The sequence below is a fragment of the Hyla sarda genome, chromosome 1, assembly GCF_029499605.1.
Source record: "Hyla sarda isolate aHylSar1 chromosome 1, aHylSar1.hap1, whole genome shotgun sequence".
Lineage (NCBI taxonomy): Eukaryota > Metazoa > Chordata > Amphibia > Anura > Hylidae > Hyla > Hyla sarda.
In genome coordinates, this window is record NC_079189.1 from 275,525,864 (window position 1) to 275,544,394 (window position 18,531).

Sequence of the window (18,531 nt, forward strand, 5' to 3'; positions counted from 1 at the left end):
TTATTGATGCTTAAATGCACAGTATAAAAATCATGAAGCTGTCAATGGCCATCCTAAGCTGAACGTGCCTGCTCTCGTCAGATCGCAGACTGCTACCCAGCTTAGGGCCCAGTAAGTACCGGCATGGGAGACTGGCTGGGAATCCCGGGTGCAGTTGACATTATGCTCTGTTGCCGCCTTCCGTTCCGATTTCGAAAAGGATTTATTGATGCTTAAATCCACAATATACAGGGTGTGACGCTGTCAACGGCCATCCTAAGCCTGAACGTGCCTGCTCTCCTCAGATCGCAGACTGCTGCCCGGCAGTTACCGTCATGAGAGACTGGCTGGCAATCCAAGGTGCCATTGACATTTTGCTCTATTGCCGCCTTCCTTTCCGATTAAAAAAATATTTATTGATGCTTAAATCCACAATATACAAGGTGTGAAGATGTCAACGGCCATCCTAAGCTGAACGCGCCTGCTCTCGTCAGATCGCAGACTGCTACCCAGCTTAGGGCCCAGTAAGTACCGGCATGGGAGACTGGCTGGGAATCCCGGTTGACATTTTGCTCTATTGCTGCCTTCCGCTCCGATTCCGAAAATAATTTATTGATGCTTAAATCCACAGTATACAAGGTGTGAAGCTGTCGACGGCCATCCTAAGCTTAACGCGCCTGCTCTCGTCAGATCGCAGACTGGTACAGATCTTAGAGCCCGGTAAGTACCGGCATGGGACACTGGCTGGGAATCCCGGCTGCCGTTGACATTTTGCTCTGTTGCCGCCTTCCGTTCCGATTCCGAAAAGGATTTATTGATGCTTAAATGCACAGTATACAAAGTGTGAAGCTGTCAACGGCCATCCTAAGCTGAACGCGCCTGCTCTCGTCAGATCGCAGACTGCTACCCAGCTTAGGGCCTGGTAAGTACCAGCATGGGAGACTGGCTGGGAATCCCGGGTGCAGTTGACATTTTAATCTGTTGCCGCCATTCCGCTCAGATTCGGAAAAGGATTTATTGATTCTTAAATGCACAGTATAAAGGGCGTGAAGCTGTTAACGGACATCCTAAGCTGAACGCGCCTGCTCTCGTCAGATCGCAGACTGCTACCCAGCTTAGGGCCCGGTAAGTACCAGCATGGGAGACTGGCTGGGAATCTCAGGTGTTGTTGACATTTTGCTCTGTAGCTCTGTAGACATTTTGCTCCGATTCCGAAAAGGATTTAATGATGCTTAAATCCACAATATACAAGGCGTGAAGATGTCAACGGCCATCCTAAGCTGAACGCGCCTGCTCTCGTCAGATCGCAGACTGCTACCCAGCTTAGGGCCCAGTAAGTACCGGCATGGGAGACTGGCTGGGAATCCCGGGTGCAGTTGACATTTTGCTCTGTTGCCACCTTCCGCTCCGATTCAGAAAATGATTTATTGATGCTTAAATGCACAGTATAAAGGGCGTGAAGCTGTCAACGGCCATCCTAAGCTGAATGTGCCTGCTCTCGTCAGATCGCAGACTGCTGCTCAGCTTAGGGCCCGGTAAGTACCAGCATGGGAGACTTGCTGGGAATCCCAGGTGTTGTTGACATTTTGCTCTGTAGCCGCCTTCCGCTCCGATTCCGAAAAGGATTTATTGATGCTTAAATCCACAGTATACAGGGTGTGAAGCCGTCTGCGGCTATCCTAAGCTGAATGTGCCTGTTCTTGTCAGATCGCAGACTGCTGCCCAGCAAGTACGGGCATGGGAGACTGGCTGGCAATCCAAGGTGCTATTGACATTTTGCTCTGTTGCCGCCTTCCTCTCCGATTCCGAATAGGATTTATTGATGCTTAAATGCACAGTATAAAAAGCATGAAGCTGTCAATGGCCATCCTAAGCTGAACGCGCCTGCTCTCGTCAGATCGCAGACTGCTACCCAGCTTAGGGCCCGGTAAGTACTGGCATGGGAGACTGGCTGGGAATCCCGGGTGCCATTGACATTTTGCTCTATTGCTGCCTTCCGCTCCGATTCCGAAAATAATTTATTGATGCTTAAATCCACAGTATACAAGGTGTGAAGCTGTCGACGGCCATCCTAAGCTTAACGCGCCTGCTCTCGTCAGATCGCAGACTGGTACAGATCTTAGGGCCCGGTAAGTACCGGCATGAGACACTGGCTGGGAATCCCAGGTGTCGTTGACATTCTGTTCTGTTGCGGCCTTCCGCTCCGATTCCGAAAAGGATTTATTGATGCTTAAATCCACAGTATACAGGGTGTGAAGATGTCTATGGCCATCCTAAGCTGAATGCGCCTGTTCTCGTCAGATCGCAGACTGCTACCCAGCTTCGGGCCTGGTAAGTACCAGCATGGGAGACTGGCTGGGAATCCCGGCTGCCGTTGACATTTTGCTCCGATTCCGAAAATTATTTATTGATGCTTAAATCCACAGTATACAAAGTGTGAAGCTGTCAACGGCCATCCTAAGCTGAACGCACCTGCTCTCGTCAGATCGCAGACTGCAACCCAGCTTAGGGCCCGGTAAGTACCAGTATGGGAGACTGGCTGGGAATCCCGGGTGCAGTTGACATTTTAATCTGTTGCCACCTTCCGCTCCGATTCGGAAAAGGATTTATTGATGCTTAAATCCACAATATACAGGGTGTGAAGCTGTCAACGGCCATCCTAAGCCTAAACGTGCCTGCTCTCCTCAGATCGCAGACTGCTGCCCGGCAGTTACTGGCATGGGAGACTGGCTGGCAATCCAAGGTGCCATTGACATTTTGCTCTGTTGCCGCCTTCCTCTCCGATTAATAAAAATATTTATTGATGCTTAAATCCACAATATACAAGGCGTGAAGATGTCAACGGCCATCCTAAGCTGAACTCGCCTGCTCTCGTCAGATTGCAGACTGCTACCCAGCTTAGGGCTTGGTAAGTACCAGCATGGGAGACTGGCTGGGAATCCCAGGTGTTGTTGACATTTTGCTCTGTAGCCGCCTTCCGCTCCGATTCCGAAAAGGATTTATTGATGCTTAAATCCACAGTATACAGGGTGTGAAGCTGTCTACGGCTATCCTAAGCTGAATGTGCCTTTTCTTGTCAGATTGCAGACTGCTGCCCGGCAAGTACGGGCATGGGAGACTGGCTGGCAATCCAAGGTGCTATTGACATTTTGCTCTGTTGCCGCCTTCCTCTCCGATTCCAAAAAGGATTTATTGATGCTTAAATGCACGGTATAAAAAGCATGAAGCTGTCAATGGCCATCCTAAGCTGAACGCGCCTGCTCTCGTCAGATCGCAGACTGCTACTCAGCTTAGGGCCCGGTAAGTACTGGCATGGGAGACTGGCTGGGAATCCCGGGTGCCGTCGACATTTTGCTCTATTTCTGCCTTCCGCTCCGATTCCGAAAAGAATTTATTGATGCTTAAATCCACAGTATAAAGGGCGAGAAGCTATCAACGGCCATCCTAAGCTGAACGCACCTGCTCTCGGCAGATCGCAGACTGCTACCCAGCTTAGGGCCCGGTAAGTACCAGCATGGGAGACTGGCTGGGAATCCCAGGTGTTGTTGACATTTTGCTCTGTAGCCGCCTTCCGCTTCGATTCCGAAAAGGATTTATTGATGCTTAAATCCACAGTATACAGGGTGTGAAGCCGTCTACGGCTATCCTAAGCTGAATGTGCCTGTTCTTGTCAGATCGCAGACTGCTGCCAGGAAAGTACAGGCATGGGAGACTGGCTGGCAATCCAAGGAACTATTGACATTTTGCTCTGTTGCCGCCTTCCTCTCCGATTCCGAAAAGGATTTATTGATGCTTAAATGCACAGTATAAAAAGCATGAAGCTGTCAATGGCCATCCTAAGCTGAACGTGCCTGCTCTCGTCAGATTGCAAACTGCTACCCAGTTTACGGCCCGGTAAGTACTGGCATGGGAGACTGGCTGGGAATCCCAGGTGCCGTTGACACTTTGCTCTATTGCTGCCCTCCGCTCCGATTCCGAAAATAATTTATTGATGCTTAAATTCACAGTATACAAGGTGTGAAGCTGTCGATGGCCATCCTAAGCTTAACGCGCCTGCTCTCGTCAGATCGCAGACTGGTACAGATCTTAGGGCCCGGTAAGTACCGGCATGGGACACTGGCTGGGAATCCCGTCTGCTGTTGACATTTTGCTCTGTTGCCGCCTTACGTTCCGATTCCGAAAAGGATTTATTGATGCTTAAATGCACAGTATAACGGGTATGAAGCTGTCAAAGGCCATCCTAAGCTGAACGCGCCTGCTCTCGTCAGATCGCAGACTGCTACCCAGCTTAGGTCCTGGTAAGTACCAGCATGGGAGACCGGCTGGGAATCCCGGGTGCATTTGACATTTTAATCTGTTGCCGCCTTCCGCTCCGATTCGGAAAAGGATTTATTGATGCTTAAATGCACAGTATAAAGGGCGTGAAGCTGTCAACGGCCATCCTAAGCTGAACGCGCCTGCTCTCGTCAGATCGCAGACTGCTACCCAGCTTAGGGCCCGGTAAGTACCAGCATGGGAGACTGGCTGGGAATCCCAGGTGTCGTTGACATTTTGCTCTGTTGCCGCCTTACGCTGCTATTCCGAAAAAGATTTATTGATGCTTAAATCCACAGTATACAGGGTGTGAAGATGTCTACGGCCATCCTAAGCTGAATGCGCCTGTTCTCGTCAGATCGCAGACTGCTACCCAGCTTCGGGCCTGGTAAGTACCAGCATGGGAGACTGGCTGGGAATCCCGGGTGCAGTTGACATTCTGCTCCGATTCCGAAAATTATTTATTGATGCTTAAATCCACAGTATACAAAGTGTGAAGCTGTCAACGGCCATCCTAAGCTGAACGCGCCTGCTCTCGTCAGATCGCAGACTGCTACCCAGCTTGGAGCCTGGTAAGTACCAGCATGGGAGACTGGCTGGGAATCCCAGGTGCAGTTGACATTTTAATCTGTTGCCGCCTTCCCCTCCGATTCGGAAAAGGATTTATTGATGCTTAAATCCACAATATACAGGGTGTGAAGCTGTCAACGGCCATCCTAAGCCTGAACGTGCCTGCTCTCCTCAGATCGCAGACTGCTGCCCGGCAGTTACTGGCATGGGAGACTGGCTGGCAATCCAAGGTGCCATTGACATTTTGCTCTGTTGCCGCCTTCCTCTCCGATTAAAAAAATATTTATTGATGCTTAAATCCACAATATACAAGGCGTGAAGATGTCAACGGCCATCCTAAGCTGAACGCGCCTGCTCTCGTCAGATCGCAGACTGCTACCCAGCTTAGGGCCCAGTAAGTACCGGCATGGGAGACTGGCTGGGAATCCCGGGTGCAGTTGACATTTTGCTCTGTTGCCGCCTTCCGTTCCGATTCCGAAAAGGATTTATTGATGCTTAAATGCACAGTATACAAAGTGTGAAGCTGTTAACGGCCATCCTAAGCTGAACGCGCCTGCTCTCGTCAGATCGCAGACTGCTACCCAGCTTAGGGCCCGGTAAGTACCAGCAATGGAGACTGGCTGGGAATCTCAGGTGTTGTTGACATTTTGCTCTGTAGCTCTGTAGCTCTGTAGACATTTTGCTCCGATTCCGAAAAGGATTTATTGATGCTTAAATCCACAATATACAGGGTGTGAAGCCGTCTACGGCTATCCTAAGCTGAATGCGCCTGTTCTTGTCAGATCGCAGACTGCTACCCAGCTTAGAGCCTGGTAAGTACCAGCATGGGAGACTGGCTGGGAATCCCGGGTGCAGTTGACATTTTAATCTGTTGCCGCCTTCCCCTCCGATTCGGAAAAGGATTTATTGATGCTTAAATCCACAATATACAGGGTGTGAAGCTGTCAACGGCCATCCTAAGCCTGAACGTGCCTGCTCTCCTCAGATCGCAGACTGCTGCCCGGCAGTTACTGGCATGGGAGACTGGCTGGCAATCCAAGGTGCCATTGACATTTTGCTCTGTTGCCGCCTTCCTCTCCGATTAAAAAAATATTTATTGATGCTTAAATCCACAATATACAAGGTGTGAAGATGTCAACAGACATCCTAAGCTGAACGCGCCTGCTCTCGTCAGATCGCAGACTGCTACCCAGCTTAGGGCCCAGTAAGTACCGGCATGGAAGACTGGCTGGGAATCCCGGGTGCAGTTGACATTTTGCTCTGTTGCCGCCTTCCGTTCCGATTCCGAAAAGGATTTATTGATGCTTAAATGCACAGTATACAAAGTGTGAAGCTGTCAACGGCCATCCTAAGCTGAACGCGCCTGCTCTCGTCAGATCGCAGACTGCTACCCAGCTTAGGGCCCGGTAAGTACCAGCATGGGAGACTGGCTGGGAATCTCAGGTGTTGTTGACATTTTGCTCTGTAGCTCTGTAGACATTTTGCTCCGATTCCGAAAAGGATTTATTGATGCTTAAATCCACAATATACAGGGTGTGAAGCCGTCTACGGCTATCCTAAGCTGAATGCGCCTGTTCTTGTCAGATCGCAGACTGCTGCCCGGCAAGTACGGGCATGGGAGACTGGCTGGCAATCCAAGGTGCTATTGACATTTTGATCTGTTGCCGCCTTCCTCTCCGATTAAAAAAAATATTTATTGATGCTTAAATCCACAGTATACAAGGCATGAAGATGTCAACGGCCATCCTAAGCTGAACGCGCCTGCTCTCGTCAGATCGCAGACTGCTACCCAGCTTAGGGCCCGGTAAGTACTGGCATGGGAAACTGGCTGGCAATCCCGGGTGCCGTTGATATTTTGCTCTATTGCTGCCTTCGGCTCCGATTCCGAAAATAATTTATTGATGCTTAAATCCACAGTATACAAGGTGTGAAGCTGGCGACGGTTATCCTAAGCTTAACGCGCCTGCTCTCGTCAGATTGCAGACTGCTACCCAGCTTAGGGCCCCGGTAAGTACCAGCATGGGAGACTGGCTGGGAATCCCAGGTGTTGTTGACATTTTGCTCTGTAACCGCCTTCCGCTTCGATTCCAAAAAGGATTTATTGATGCTTAAATCCACAGTATACAGGGTGTGAAGCCGTCTTTGTCTATCCTAAGCTGAATGTGCCTGTTCTTGTCAGATTGCAGACTGCTGCCCGGCAAGTACGGCCATGGGAGACTGGCTGGCAATCCAAGGAACTATTGACATTTTGCTCTGTTGCCGCCTTCCTCTCCGATTCCGAAAAGGATTTATTGATGCTTAAATGCACAGTATAAAAAGCATGAAGCTGTCAATGGCCATCCTAAGCTGAACGCGCCTGCTCTCGTCAGATTGCAGACTGCTACCCAGCTTAGGGCCCGGTAAGTACTGGCATGGGAGACTGGCTGGGAATCCCAGGTGCCGTTGACATTTTGCTCTTTTGCTGCCTTCCGCTCCGATTCCGAAAATAATTTATTGATGCTTAAATCCACAGTATACAAGGTGTGAAGCTGTTGACGGCCATCCTAAGCTTAACGCGCCTGCTCTCGTCAGATCGCAGACTGGTACAGATCTTAGGGCCCGGTAAGTACCGGCATGGGACACTGGCTGGGAATCCCGGCTGCCGTTGACATTTTGCTCTGTTGCCGCCTTCCGTTCCGATTCCGAAAAGGATTTATTGATGCTTAAATGCACAGTATAATGGGCGAGAAGCTGTCAACGGCCATCCTAAGCTGAACGCGCCTGCTCTCGTCAGATCGCAGACTGCTACCCAGCTTAGGGCCCGGTAAGTACCAGCATGGGAGACTGGCTGGGAATCCCAGGTGTCGTTGACATTTTGCTCTGTTGCCGCCTTCCGCTCCGATTCCGAAAAGGATTTATTGTTGCTTAAATCCACAGTATATAGGGTGTGAAGATGTCTACGGTCATCCTAAGCTGAATGCACCTGTTCTCGTCAAATCGCAGACTGCTACCCAGCTTCGTGCCTGGTAAGTACCAGCATGGGAGACTGGCTGGGAATCCCGGGTGCAGTTGACATTTTGCTATGTTTCTGCTCCGATTCCGAAAATTATTTATTGATGCTTAAATCCACAGTATACAAATTGTGAAGCTGTCAACGGCCATCCTAAGCTGAACGAGCCTGCTCTCTTCAGATCGCAGACTGCTACCCAGTTTAGGGCCTGGTAAGTACCAGCATGGGAGACTGGCTGGGAATCCCGGGTGCAGTTGACATTTTAATCTGTTGCCGCCTTCCGCTCCTATTCGGAAAAAGGATTTATTGATGCTTAAATCCACAATACACAGGGTGTGAAGCTGTCAACGGCCATCCTAAGCCTGAACGTGCCTGCTCTCGTCAGATCGCAGACTGCTACCCAGCTTAGGGCCTGGTAAGTACCAGCATGGGAGACTGGCTGGGAATCCCGGGTGCAGTTGACATTTTAATCTGTTGCCGCCTTCCGCTCCTATTCGGAAAAAGGATTTATTGATGCTTAAATGCACAGTATAAAGGGCGTGAAGCTGTTAACGGCCATCCTAAGCTGAACGCGCCTGCTCTCGTCAGATCGCAGACTGCTACCCAGCTTAGGGCCCGGTAAGTACCCGCATGGGAGACTGGCTGGGAATCTCAGGTGTTGTTGACATTTTGCTCTGTAGCTCTGTAGACATTTTGCTCCGATTCCGAAAAGGATTTATTGATGCTTAAATCCACAATATACAGGGTGTGAAGCCATCTACGGCTATCCTAAGCTGAATGCGCCTGTTCTTGTCAGATCGCAGACTGCTGCCCGGCAAGTACGGGCATGGGAGACTGGCTGGCAATCCAAGGTGCTATTGACATTTTGATCTGTTGCCGCCTTCCTCTCCGATTAAAAAAAATATTTATTGATGCTTAAATCCACAGTATACAAAGATTGAAGATGTCAACGGCTATCCTAAGCTGAACGCGCCTGTTCTCGTCAGATCGCAGACTGCTACCCAGCTTAGGGCCCGGTAAGTACTGGCATGGGAGACTGGCTGGGAATCCCGTGTGCCGTTGATATTTTGCTCTATTGCTGCCTTACGCTCCGATTCCGAAAAGAATTTATTGATGCTTAAATCCACAGTATACAAGGTGTGAAGCTGTCGACGGCCATCCTAAGCTTAACGCGCCTGCTCTCGTCAGATCACAGACTGGTACAGATCTTAGGGCCCGGTAAGTACCGGCATAGGACACTGGCTGGGAATCCCGGCTGCCGTTGACATTTTGCACTGTTGCCGCCTTCCGTTCCAATTCCGAAAAGGATTTATTGATGCCTAAATGCACAGTATAAAGGGCGAGAAGCTGTCAACGGCCATCCTAAGCTGAACGCGCCTGCTCTCGTCAGATCGCAGACTGCTACCCAGCTTAGGGCCCGGTAAGTACCAGCATGGGAGACTGGCTGGGAATCCCAGGTGTCGTTGACATTTTGCTCTGTTGCCGCCTTCCGCTCCGATTCCGAAAAGGATTTATTGATGCTTAAATCCACAGTATACAGGGTGTGAAGATGTCTACGGCCATCCTAAGCTGAATGCGCCTGTTCTCGTCAGATCGCAGACTGCTACCCAGCTTCGGGCCTGGTAAGTACCACCATGGGAGACTGGCTGGGAATCCCGGGTGCAGTTGACATTTTGCTCTGTTTCTCCTCCGATTCCGAATTTTTTTTATTGATGCTTAAATCCACAGTAAACAAAGTGTGAAGCTGTAAACGGCCATCCTAAGCTGAACGCGCCTGCTCTCGTCAGATCGCAGACTGCTACCCAGCTTAGGGCCTGGTAAGTACCAGCATGGGAGACTGGCTGGGAATCCCGGGTGCAGTTGACATTTTAATCTGTTGCCGCCTTCCGCTCCGATTCGGAAAAGGATTTATTGGTGCTTAAATCCACAATATACAGGGTGTGAAGCTGTCAACGGCCATCCTAAGCCTGAACGTGCCTGCTCTCCTCAGATCGCAGACTGTTGCCCGGCAGTTACCGGCATGGGAGACTGGCTAGCAATCCAAGGTGGCATTGACATTTTGCTCCGTTGCCGCCTTCCTCTCCGATTAATAAAAATATTTATTGATGCTTAAATCCACAATATACAAGACGTGAAGCTGTCAACGGCCATCCTAAGCTGAACGCGCCTGCTCTCATCAGATCGCAGACTGCTACCCAGCTTAGGGCCTGGTAAGTACCAGCATGGGAGACTGGCTGGGAATCCCGGGTGCAGTTGACATTTTAATCTGTTGCCGCCTTCCGCTCCGATTCGGAAAAGGATTTATTGATGCTTAAATCCACAACATACAGGGTGTGAAGCTGTCAACGGCCATCCTAACCCTGAACGTGCCTGCTCTCCTCAGATCGCAGACTGCTGCCCGGCAGTTACCGGCATGGGAGACTGGCTGGCAATCCAAGGTGCCATTGACATTTTGCTCTGTTGCCGCCTTCCTCTTCGATTAAAAAAATATTTATTGATGTTTAAATCCACAATATACAATGCGTGAAGTTGTCAACGGCCATCCTAAGCTGAACGCGCCTGCTCTCGTCAGATCGCAGACTGCTACCCAGCTTAGGGCCCAGTAAGTACCGGCATGGGAGACTGGCTGGGAATCCCGGGTGCAGTTGACATTTTGCTCTGTTGCCGCCTTCCGCTCCGATTCCGAAAAGAATTTATTGATGCTTAAATCCACAGTATACAAGGTGTGAAGCTGTCGACGGCCATCCTAAGCTTAACGCGCCTGCTCTCGTCAGATCGCAGACTGGTACAGATCTTAGGGCCCGGTAAGTACCGGCATGGGACACTGGCTGGGAATCCCGGCTGCCGTTGACATTTTGCTCTGTTGCCGCCTTCCTTTCCGTTCCGATTCCGAAAAGGATTTATTGATGCTTAAATGCACAGTATACAAAGTGTGAAGCTGTCAACGGCCATCCTAAGCTGAACGCGCCTGCTCTTGTTAGATCGCAGACTGCTACTCAGCTTAGGGCCTGGTAAGTACCAGCATGGGGGACTGGCTGGGAATCCCGGGTGCAGTTGACATTTTATTCTGTTGCCGCCTTCCGCTCCGATTCGGAAAAGGATTTATTGATGCTTAAATGCACAGTATAAAGAGCATGAAGCTGTTAATGGCCATCCTAAGCTGAACGCGCCTGCTCTCGTCAGATCGCAGACTGCTACCCAGCTTAGGGCCCGGTAAGTACCAGCATGGCAGACTGGCTGGGAATCTCAGGTGTTGTTAACATTTTTCTCTGTAGCTCTGTAGACATTTTGCTCCGATTCCGAAAAGGATTTATTGATGCTTAAATCCACAATATACAGGGTGTGAAGCCGTCTACGGCTATTTTAAGCTGAATGCGCCTGTTCTTGTCAGATCGCAGACTGCTGCCCGGCAAGTACGGGCATGGGAGACTGGCTGGCAATCCAAGGTGCTATTGACATTTTGATCTGTTGCCGCCTTACTCTCCGATTAAAAAAAATATTTATTGATGCTTAAATCCACAGTATACAAGGCGTGAAGATGTCAACGGCCATCCTAAGCTGAACGCGCCTGCTCTCGTCAGATCGCAGACTGCTACCCAGCTTAGGGCCCGGTAAGTAACGGCATGGGAGACTGGCTGGGAATCCCGGGTGCAGTTGAAATTTTAATCTGTTGCCGCCTTCTGCTCCGATTCGGAAAAGGATTTATTGATGCTTAAATCCACAATACACAGGGTGTGAAGCTGTCAACGGCCATCCTAAGCCTGAACGTGCCTGCTCTCCTCAGATCGCAGACTGCTGCCCAGCAGTTACCGGCATGGGAGACTGGCTGGCAATCCAAGGTGCCATTGACATTTTGCTCTGTTGCCGCCTTCCACTTCGATTAATAAAAATATTTATTGATGCTTAAATCCACAATATACAAGGCGTGAAGATGTCAACGGCCATCCTAAGCTGAACGCGCCTGCTCTCGTCAGATCGCAGACTGCTACCCAGCTTAGGGCCCAGTAAGTACCGGCATGGGAGACTGGCTGGGAATCCCGGGTGCAGTTGACATTATGCTCTGTTGCCGCCTTCCGTTCCGATTCCGAAAAGGATTTATTGATGCTTAAATGCACAGTATAAAAAGCATGAAGCTGTCAATGGCCATCCTAAGCTGAACTCGCCTGCTCTCGTCAGATCGCAGACTGCTACCCAGCTTAGGGCCCAGTAAGTACCGGCATGGGAGACTGGCTGGGAATCCCGGGTGCAGATGACATTTTGCTCTGTTGCCGCCTTCCGTTCCGATTCCGAAAAGGATTTATTGATGCTTAAATGCACAGTATAAAAATCATGAAGCTGTCAATGGCCATCCTAAGCTGAACGCGCCTGCTCTCGTCAGATCGCAGACTGCTACCCAGCTTAGGGCCCAGTAAGTACCGGCATGGGAGACTGGCTGGGAATCCCGGGTGCAGTTGACATTATGCTCTGTTGCCGCCTTCCGTTCCGATTTCGAAAAGGATTTATTGATGCTTAAATCCACAATATACAGGGTGTGACGCTGTCAACGGCCATCCTAAGCCTGAACGTGCCTGCTCTCCTCAGATCGCAGACTGCTGCCCGGCAGTTACCGTCATGAGAGACTGGCTGGCAATCCAAGGTGCCATTGACATTTTGCTCTATTGCCGCCTTCCTTTCCGATTAAAAAAATATTTATTGATGCTTAAATCCACAATATACAAGGTGTGAAGATGTCAACGGCCATCCTAAGCTGAACGCGCCTGCTCTCGTCAGATCGCAGACTGGTACAGATCTTAGAGCCCGGTAAGTACCGGCATGGGAGACTGGCTGGGAATCCCGGTTGACATTTTGCTCTATTGCTGCCTTCCGCTCCGATTCCGAAAATAATTTATTGATGCTTAAATCCACAGTATACAAGGTGTGAAGCTGTCGACGGCCATCCTAAGCTTAACGCGCCTGCTCTCGTCAGATCGCAGACTGGTACAGATCTTAGAGCCCGGTAAGTACCGGCATGGGACACTGGCTGGGAATCCCGGCTGCCGTTGACATTTTGCTCTGTTGCCGCCTTCCGTTCCGATTCCGAAAAGGATTTATTGATGCTTAAATGCACAGTATACAAAGTCTGAAGCTGTCAACGGCCATCCTAAGCTGAACGCGCCTGCTCTCGTCAGATCGCAGACTGCTACCCAGCTTAGGGCCTGGTAAGTACCAGCATGGGAGACTGGCTGGGAATCCTGGGTGCAGTTGACATTTTAATCTGTTGCCGCCATTCCGCTCAGATTCGGAAAAGGATTTATTGATGCTTAAATGCACAGTATAAAGGGCGTGAAGCTGTTAACGGACATCCTAAGCTGAACGCGCCTGCTCTCGTCAGATCGCAGACTGCTACCCAGCTTAGGGCCCGGTAAGTACCAGCATGGGAGACTGGCTGGGAATCTCAGGTGTTGTTGACATTTTGCTCTGTAGCTCTGTAGACATTTTGCTCCGATTCCGAAAAGGATTTAATGATGCTTAAATCCACAATATACAAGGCGTGAAGATGTCAACGGCCATCCTAAGCTGAACGCGCCTGCTCTCGTCAGATCGCAGACTGCTACCCAGCTTAGGGCCCAGTAAGTACCGGCATGGGAGACTGGCTGGGAATCCCGGGTGCAGTTGACATTTTGCTCTGTTGCCACCTTCCGCTCCGATTCAGAAAATGATTTATTGATGCTTAAATGCACAGTATAAAGGGCGTGAAGCTGTCAACGGCCATCCTAAGCTGAACGTGCCTGCTCTCGTCAGATCGCAGACTGCTACTCAGCTTAGGGCCCGGTAAGTACCAGCATGGGAGACTTGCTGGGAATCCCAGGTGTTGTTGACATTTTGCTCTGTAGCCGCCTTCCGCTCCGATTCCGAAAAGGATTTATTGATGCTTAAATCCACAGTATACAGGGTGTGAAGCCGTCTGCGGCTATCCTAAGCTGAATGTGCCTGTTCTTGTCAGATCGCAGACTGCTGCCCGGCAAGTACGGGCATGGGAGACTGGCTGGCAATCCAAGGTGCTATTGACATTTTGCTCTGTTGCCGCCTTCCTCTCCGATTCCGAATAGGATTTATTGATGCTTAAATGCACAGTATAAAAAGCATGAAGCTGTCAATGACCATCCTAAGCTGAACGCGCCTGCTCTCGTCAGATCGCAGACTGCTACCCAGCTTAGGGCCCGGTAAGTACTGGCATGGGAGACTGGCTGGGAATCCCGGGTGCCATTGACATTTTGCTCTATTGCTGCCTTCCGCTCCGATTCCGAAAATAATTTATTGATGCTTAAATCCACAGTATACAAGGTGTGAAGCTGTCGACGGCCATCCTAAGCTTAACGCGCCTGCTCTCGTCAGATCGCAGACTGGTACAGATCTTAGGGCCCGGTAAGTACCGGCATGAGACACTGGCTGGGAATCCCAGGTGTCGTTGACATTCTGTTCTGTTGCGGCCTTCCGCTCCGATTCCGAAAAGGATTTATTGATGCTTAAATCCACAGTATACAGGGTGTGAAGATGTCTATGGCCATCCTAAGCTGAATGCGCCTGTTCTCGTCAGATCGCAGACTGCTACCCAGCTTCGGGCCTGGTAAGTACCAGCATGGGAGACTGGCTGGGAATCCTGGCTGCCGTTGATATTTTGCTCCGATTCCGAAAATTATTTATTGATGCTTAAATCCACAGTATACAAAGTGTGAAGCTGTCAACGGCCATCCTAAGCTGAACGCGCCTGCTCTCGTCAGATCGCAGACTGCAACCCAGCTTAGGGCCCGGTAAGTACCAGCATGGGAGACTGGCTGGGAATCCCGGGTGCAGTTGACATTTTAATCTGTTGCCACCTTCCGCTCTGATTCGGAAAAGGATTTATTGATGCTTAAATCCACAATATACAGGGTGTGAAGCTGTCAACGGCCATCCTAAGCCTAAACGTGCCTGCTCTCCTCAGATCGCAGACTGCTGCCCGGCAGTTACCGGCATGGGAGACTGGCTGGCAATCCAAGGTGCCATTGACATTTTGCTCTGTTGCCGCCTTCCTCTCCGATTAATAAAAATATTTATTGATGCTTAAATCCACAATATACAAGGCGTGAAGATGTCAACGGCCATCCTAAGCTGAACTCGCCTGCTCTCGTCAGATTGCAGACTGCTACCCAGCTTAGGGCTTGGTAAGTACCAGCATGGGAGACTGGCTGGGAATCCCAGGTGTTGTTGACATTTTGCTCTGTAGCCGCCTTCCGCTCCGATTCCGAAAAGGATTTATTGATGCTTAAATCCACAGTATACAGGGTGTGAAGCTGTCTACGGCTATCCTAAGCTGAATGTGCCTGTTCTTGTCAGATTGCAGACTGCTGCCCGGCAAGTACGGGCATGGGAGACTGGCTGGCAATCCAAGGTGCTATTGACATTTTGCTCTGTTGTCGCCTTACTCTCCGATTCCGAAAAGGATTTATTGATGCTTAAATGCACGGTATAAAAAGCATGAAGCTGTCAATGGCCATCCTAAGCTGAACGCGCCTGCTCTCGTCAGATCGCAGACTGCTACTCAGCTTAGGGCCCGGTAAGTACTGGCATGGGAGACTGGCTGGGAATCCCGGGTGCCGTCGACATTTTGCTCTATTTCTGCCTTCCGCTCCGATTCCGAAAAGAATTTATTGATGCTTAAATCCACAGTATAAAGGGCGAGAAGCTATCAACGGCCATCCTAAGCTGAACGCAACTGCTCTCGTCAGATCGCAGACTGCTACCCAGCTTAGGGCCCGGTAAGTACCAGCATGGGAGACTGGCTGGGAATCCCAGGTGTTGTTGACATTTTGCTCTGTAGCCGCCTTCCGCTTCGATTCCGAAAAGGATTTATTGATGCTTAAATCCACAGTATACAGGGTGTGAAGCCGTCTACGGCTATCCTAAGCTGAATGTGCCTGTTCTTGTCAGATCGCAGACTGCTGCCAGGAAAGTACAGGCATGGGAGACTGGCTGGCAATCCAAGGAACTATTGACATTTTGCTCTGTTGCCGCCTTCCTCTCCGATTCCGAAAAGGATTTATTGATGCTTAAATGCACAGTATAAAAAGCATGAAGCTGTCAATGGCCATCCTAAGCTGAACGTGCCTGCTCTTGTCAGATTGCAAACTGCTATCCAGTTTACGGCCCGGTAAGTACTGGCATGGGAGACTGGCTGGGAATCCCAGGTGCCGTTGACACTTTGCTCTATTGCTGCCCTCCGCTCCGATTCCGAAAATAATTTATTGATGCTTAAATCCACAGTATACAAGGTGTGAAGCTGTCGATGGCCATCCTAAGCTTAACGCGCCTGCTCTCGTCAGATCGCAGACTGGTACAGATCTTAGGGCCCGGTAAGTACCGGCATGGGACACTGGCTGGGAATCCCGTCTGCTGTTGACATTTTGCTCTGTTGCCGCCTTACGTTCCGATTCCGAAAAGGATTTATTGATGCTTAAATGCACAGTATAAAGGGCATGAAGCTGTCAAAGGCCATCCTAAGCTGAACGCGCCTGCTCTCGTCAGATCGCAGACTGCTACCCAGCTTAGGGCCTGGTAAGTACCAGCATGGGAGACCGGCTGGGAATCCCGGGTGCATTTGACATTTTAATCTGTTGCCGCCTCCCGCTCCGATTCGGAAAAGGATTTATTGATGCTTAAATGCACAGTATAAAGGGCGTGAAGCTGTCAACGGCCATCCTAAGCTGAACGCGCCTGCTCTCGTCAGATCGCAGACTGCTACCCAGCTTAGGGCCCGGTAAGTACCAGCATGGGAGACTGGCTGGGAATCCCGGGTGCAGTTGACATTCTGCTCCGATTCCGAAAATTATTTATTGATGCTTAAATCCACAGTATACAAAGTGTGAAGCTGTCAACGGCCATCCTAAGCTGAACGCGCCTGCTCTCGTCAGATCGCAGACTGCTATCCAGCTTGGAGCCTGGTAAGTACCAGCATGGGAGACTGGCTGGGAATCCCGGGTGCAGTTGACATTTTAATCTGTTGCCGCCTTCCCCTCCGATTCGGAAAAGGATTTATTGATGCTTAAATCCACAATATACAGGGTGTGAAGCTGTCAACGGCCATCCTAAGCCTGAACGTGCCTGCTCTCCTCAGATCGCAGACTGCTGCCCGGCAGTTACTGGCATGGGAGACTGGCTGGCAATCCAAGGTGCCATTGACATTTTGCTCTGTTGCCGCCTTCCTCTCCGATTAAAAAAATATTTATTGATGCTTAAATCCACAATATACAAGGCGTGAAGATGTCAACGGCCATCCTAAGCTGAACGCGCCTGCTCTCGTCAGATCGCAGACTGCTACCCAGCTTAGGGCCCAGTAAGTACCGGCATGGGAGACTGGCTGGGAATCCCGGGTGCAGTTGACATTTTGCTCTGTTGCCGCCTTCCGTTCCGATTCCGAAAAGGATTTATTGATGCTTAAATGCACAGTATACAAAGTGTGAAGCTGTCAACGGCCATCCTAAGCTGAACGCGCCTGCTCTCGTCAGATCGCAGACTGCTACCCAGCTTAGGGCCCGGTAAGTACCAGCAATGGAGACTGGCTGGGAATCTCAGGTGTTGTTGACATTTTGCTCTGTAGCTCTGTAGACATTTTGCTCCGATTCCGAAAAGGATTTATTGATGCTTAAATCCACAATATACAGGGTGTGAAGCCGTCTACGGCTATCCTAAGCTGAATGCGCCTGTTCTTGTCAGATCGCAGACTGCTACCCAGCTTAGAGCCTGGTAAGTACCAGCATGGGAGACTGGCTGGGAATCCCGGGTGCAGTTGACATTTTAATCTGTTGCCGCCTTCCCCTCCGATTCGGAAAAGGATTTATTGATGCTTAAATCCACAATATACAGGGTGTGAAGCTGTCAACGGCCATCCTAAGCCTGAACGTGCCTGCTCTCATCAGATCGCAGACTGCTGCCCGGCAGTTACTGGCATGGGAGACTGGCTGGCAATCCAAGGTGCCATTGACATTTTGCTCTGTTGCCGCCTTCCTCTCCGATTAAAAAAATATTTATTGATGCTTAAATCCACAATATACAAGGTGTGAAGATGTCAACAGACATCCTAAGCTGAACGCGCCTGCTCTCGTCAGATCGCAGACTGCTACCCAGCTTAGGGCCCAGTAAGTACCGGCATGGAAGACTGGCTGGGAATCCCGGGTGCAGTTGACATTTTGCTCTGTTGCCGCCTTCCGTTCCGATTCCGAAAAGGATTTATTGATGCTTAAATGCACAGTATACAAAGTGTGAAGCTGTCAACGGCCATCCTAAGCTGAACGCGCCTGCTCTCGTCAGATCGCAGACTGCTACCCAGCTTAGGGCCCGGTAAGTACCAGCATGGGAGACTGGCTGGGAATCTCAGGTGTTGTTGACATTTTGCTCTGTAGCTCTGTAGACATTTTGCTCCGATTCCGAAAAGGATTTATTGATGCTTAAATCCACAATATACAGGGTGTGAAGCCGTCTACAGCTATCTTAAGCTGAATGCGCCTGTTCTTGTCAGATCGCAGACTGCTGCCCGGCAAGTACGGGCATGGGAGACTGGCTGGCAATCCAAGGTGCTATTGACATTTTGATCTGTTGCCGCCTTCCTCTCCGATTAAAAAAAATATTTATTGATGCTTAAATCCACAGTATACAAGGCATGA

The 18,531-nt window shown here is 50.1% G+C and overlaps 15 pseudogenes; all 15 read left to right on the top strand.

Moving 5' to 3' along the window:
• The first annotated feature begins 830 nt into the window (after positions 1-830).
• LOC130351917 (5S ribosomal RNA) lies at positions 831-950 on the top strand (annotated as a pseudogene).
• An 885-nt stretch (positions 951-1,835) lies between these two features.
• Positions 1,836-1,955, top strand: LOC130316498 (5S ribosomal RNA; annotated as a pseudogene).
• Positions 1,956-3,208: 1,253 nt separating this feature from the next.
• On the top strand, positions 3,209-3,328 carry LOC130343464 (5S ribosomal RNA; annotated as a pseudogene).
• A 1,080-nt stretch (positions 3,329-4,408) lies between these two features.
• LOC130314832 (5S ribosomal RNA) lies at positions 4,409-4,528 on the top strand (annotated as a pseudogene).
• Positions 4,529-6,198: 1,670 nt separating this feature from the next.
• On the top strand, positions 6,199-6,318 carry LOC130334710 (5S ribosomal RNA; annotated as a pseudogene).
• An 873-nt stretch (positions 6,319-7,191) lies between these two features.
• On the top strand, positions 7,192-7,311 carry LOC130336329 (5S ribosomal RNA; annotated as a pseudogene).
• Positions 7,312-7,595: 284 nt separating this feature from the next.
• Positions 7,596-7,715, top strand: LOC130314843 (5S ribosomal RNA; annotated as a pseudogene).
• Positions 7,716-9,201: 1,486 nt separating this feature from the next.
• LOC130314854 (5S ribosomal RNA) lies at positions 9,202-9,321 on the top strand (annotated as a pseudogene).
• A 670-nt stretch (positions 9,322-9,991) lies between these two features.
• Positions 9,992-10,111, top strand: LOC130327820 (5S ribosomal RNA; annotated as a pseudogene).
• Positions 10,112-13,592: 3,481 nt separating this feature from the next.
• LOC130328866 (5S ribosomal RNA) lies at positions 13,593-13,712 on the top strand (annotated as a pseudogene).
• Positions 13,713-13,984: 272 nt separating this feature from the next.
• Positions 13,985-14,104, top strand: LOC130352661 (5S ribosomal RNA; annotated as a pseudogene).
• A 1,253-nt stretch (positions 14,105-15,357) lies between these two features.
• LOC130343828 (5S ribosomal RNA) lies at positions 15,358-15,477 on the top strand (annotated as a pseudogene).
• Positions 15,478-16,355: 878 nt separating this feature from the next.
• LOC130331618 (5S ribosomal RNA) lies at positions 16,356-16,475 on the top strand (annotated as a pseudogene).
• Positions 16,476-16,557: 82 nt separating this feature from the next.
• On the top strand, positions 16,558-16,677 carry LOC130352651 (5S ribosomal RNA; annotated as a pseudogene).
• A 1,460-nt stretch (positions 16,678-18,137) lies between these two features.
• Positions 18,138-18,257, top strand: LOC130334722 (5S ribosomal RNA; annotated as a pseudogene).
• Positions 18,258-18,531: the final 274 nt, after the last annotated feature.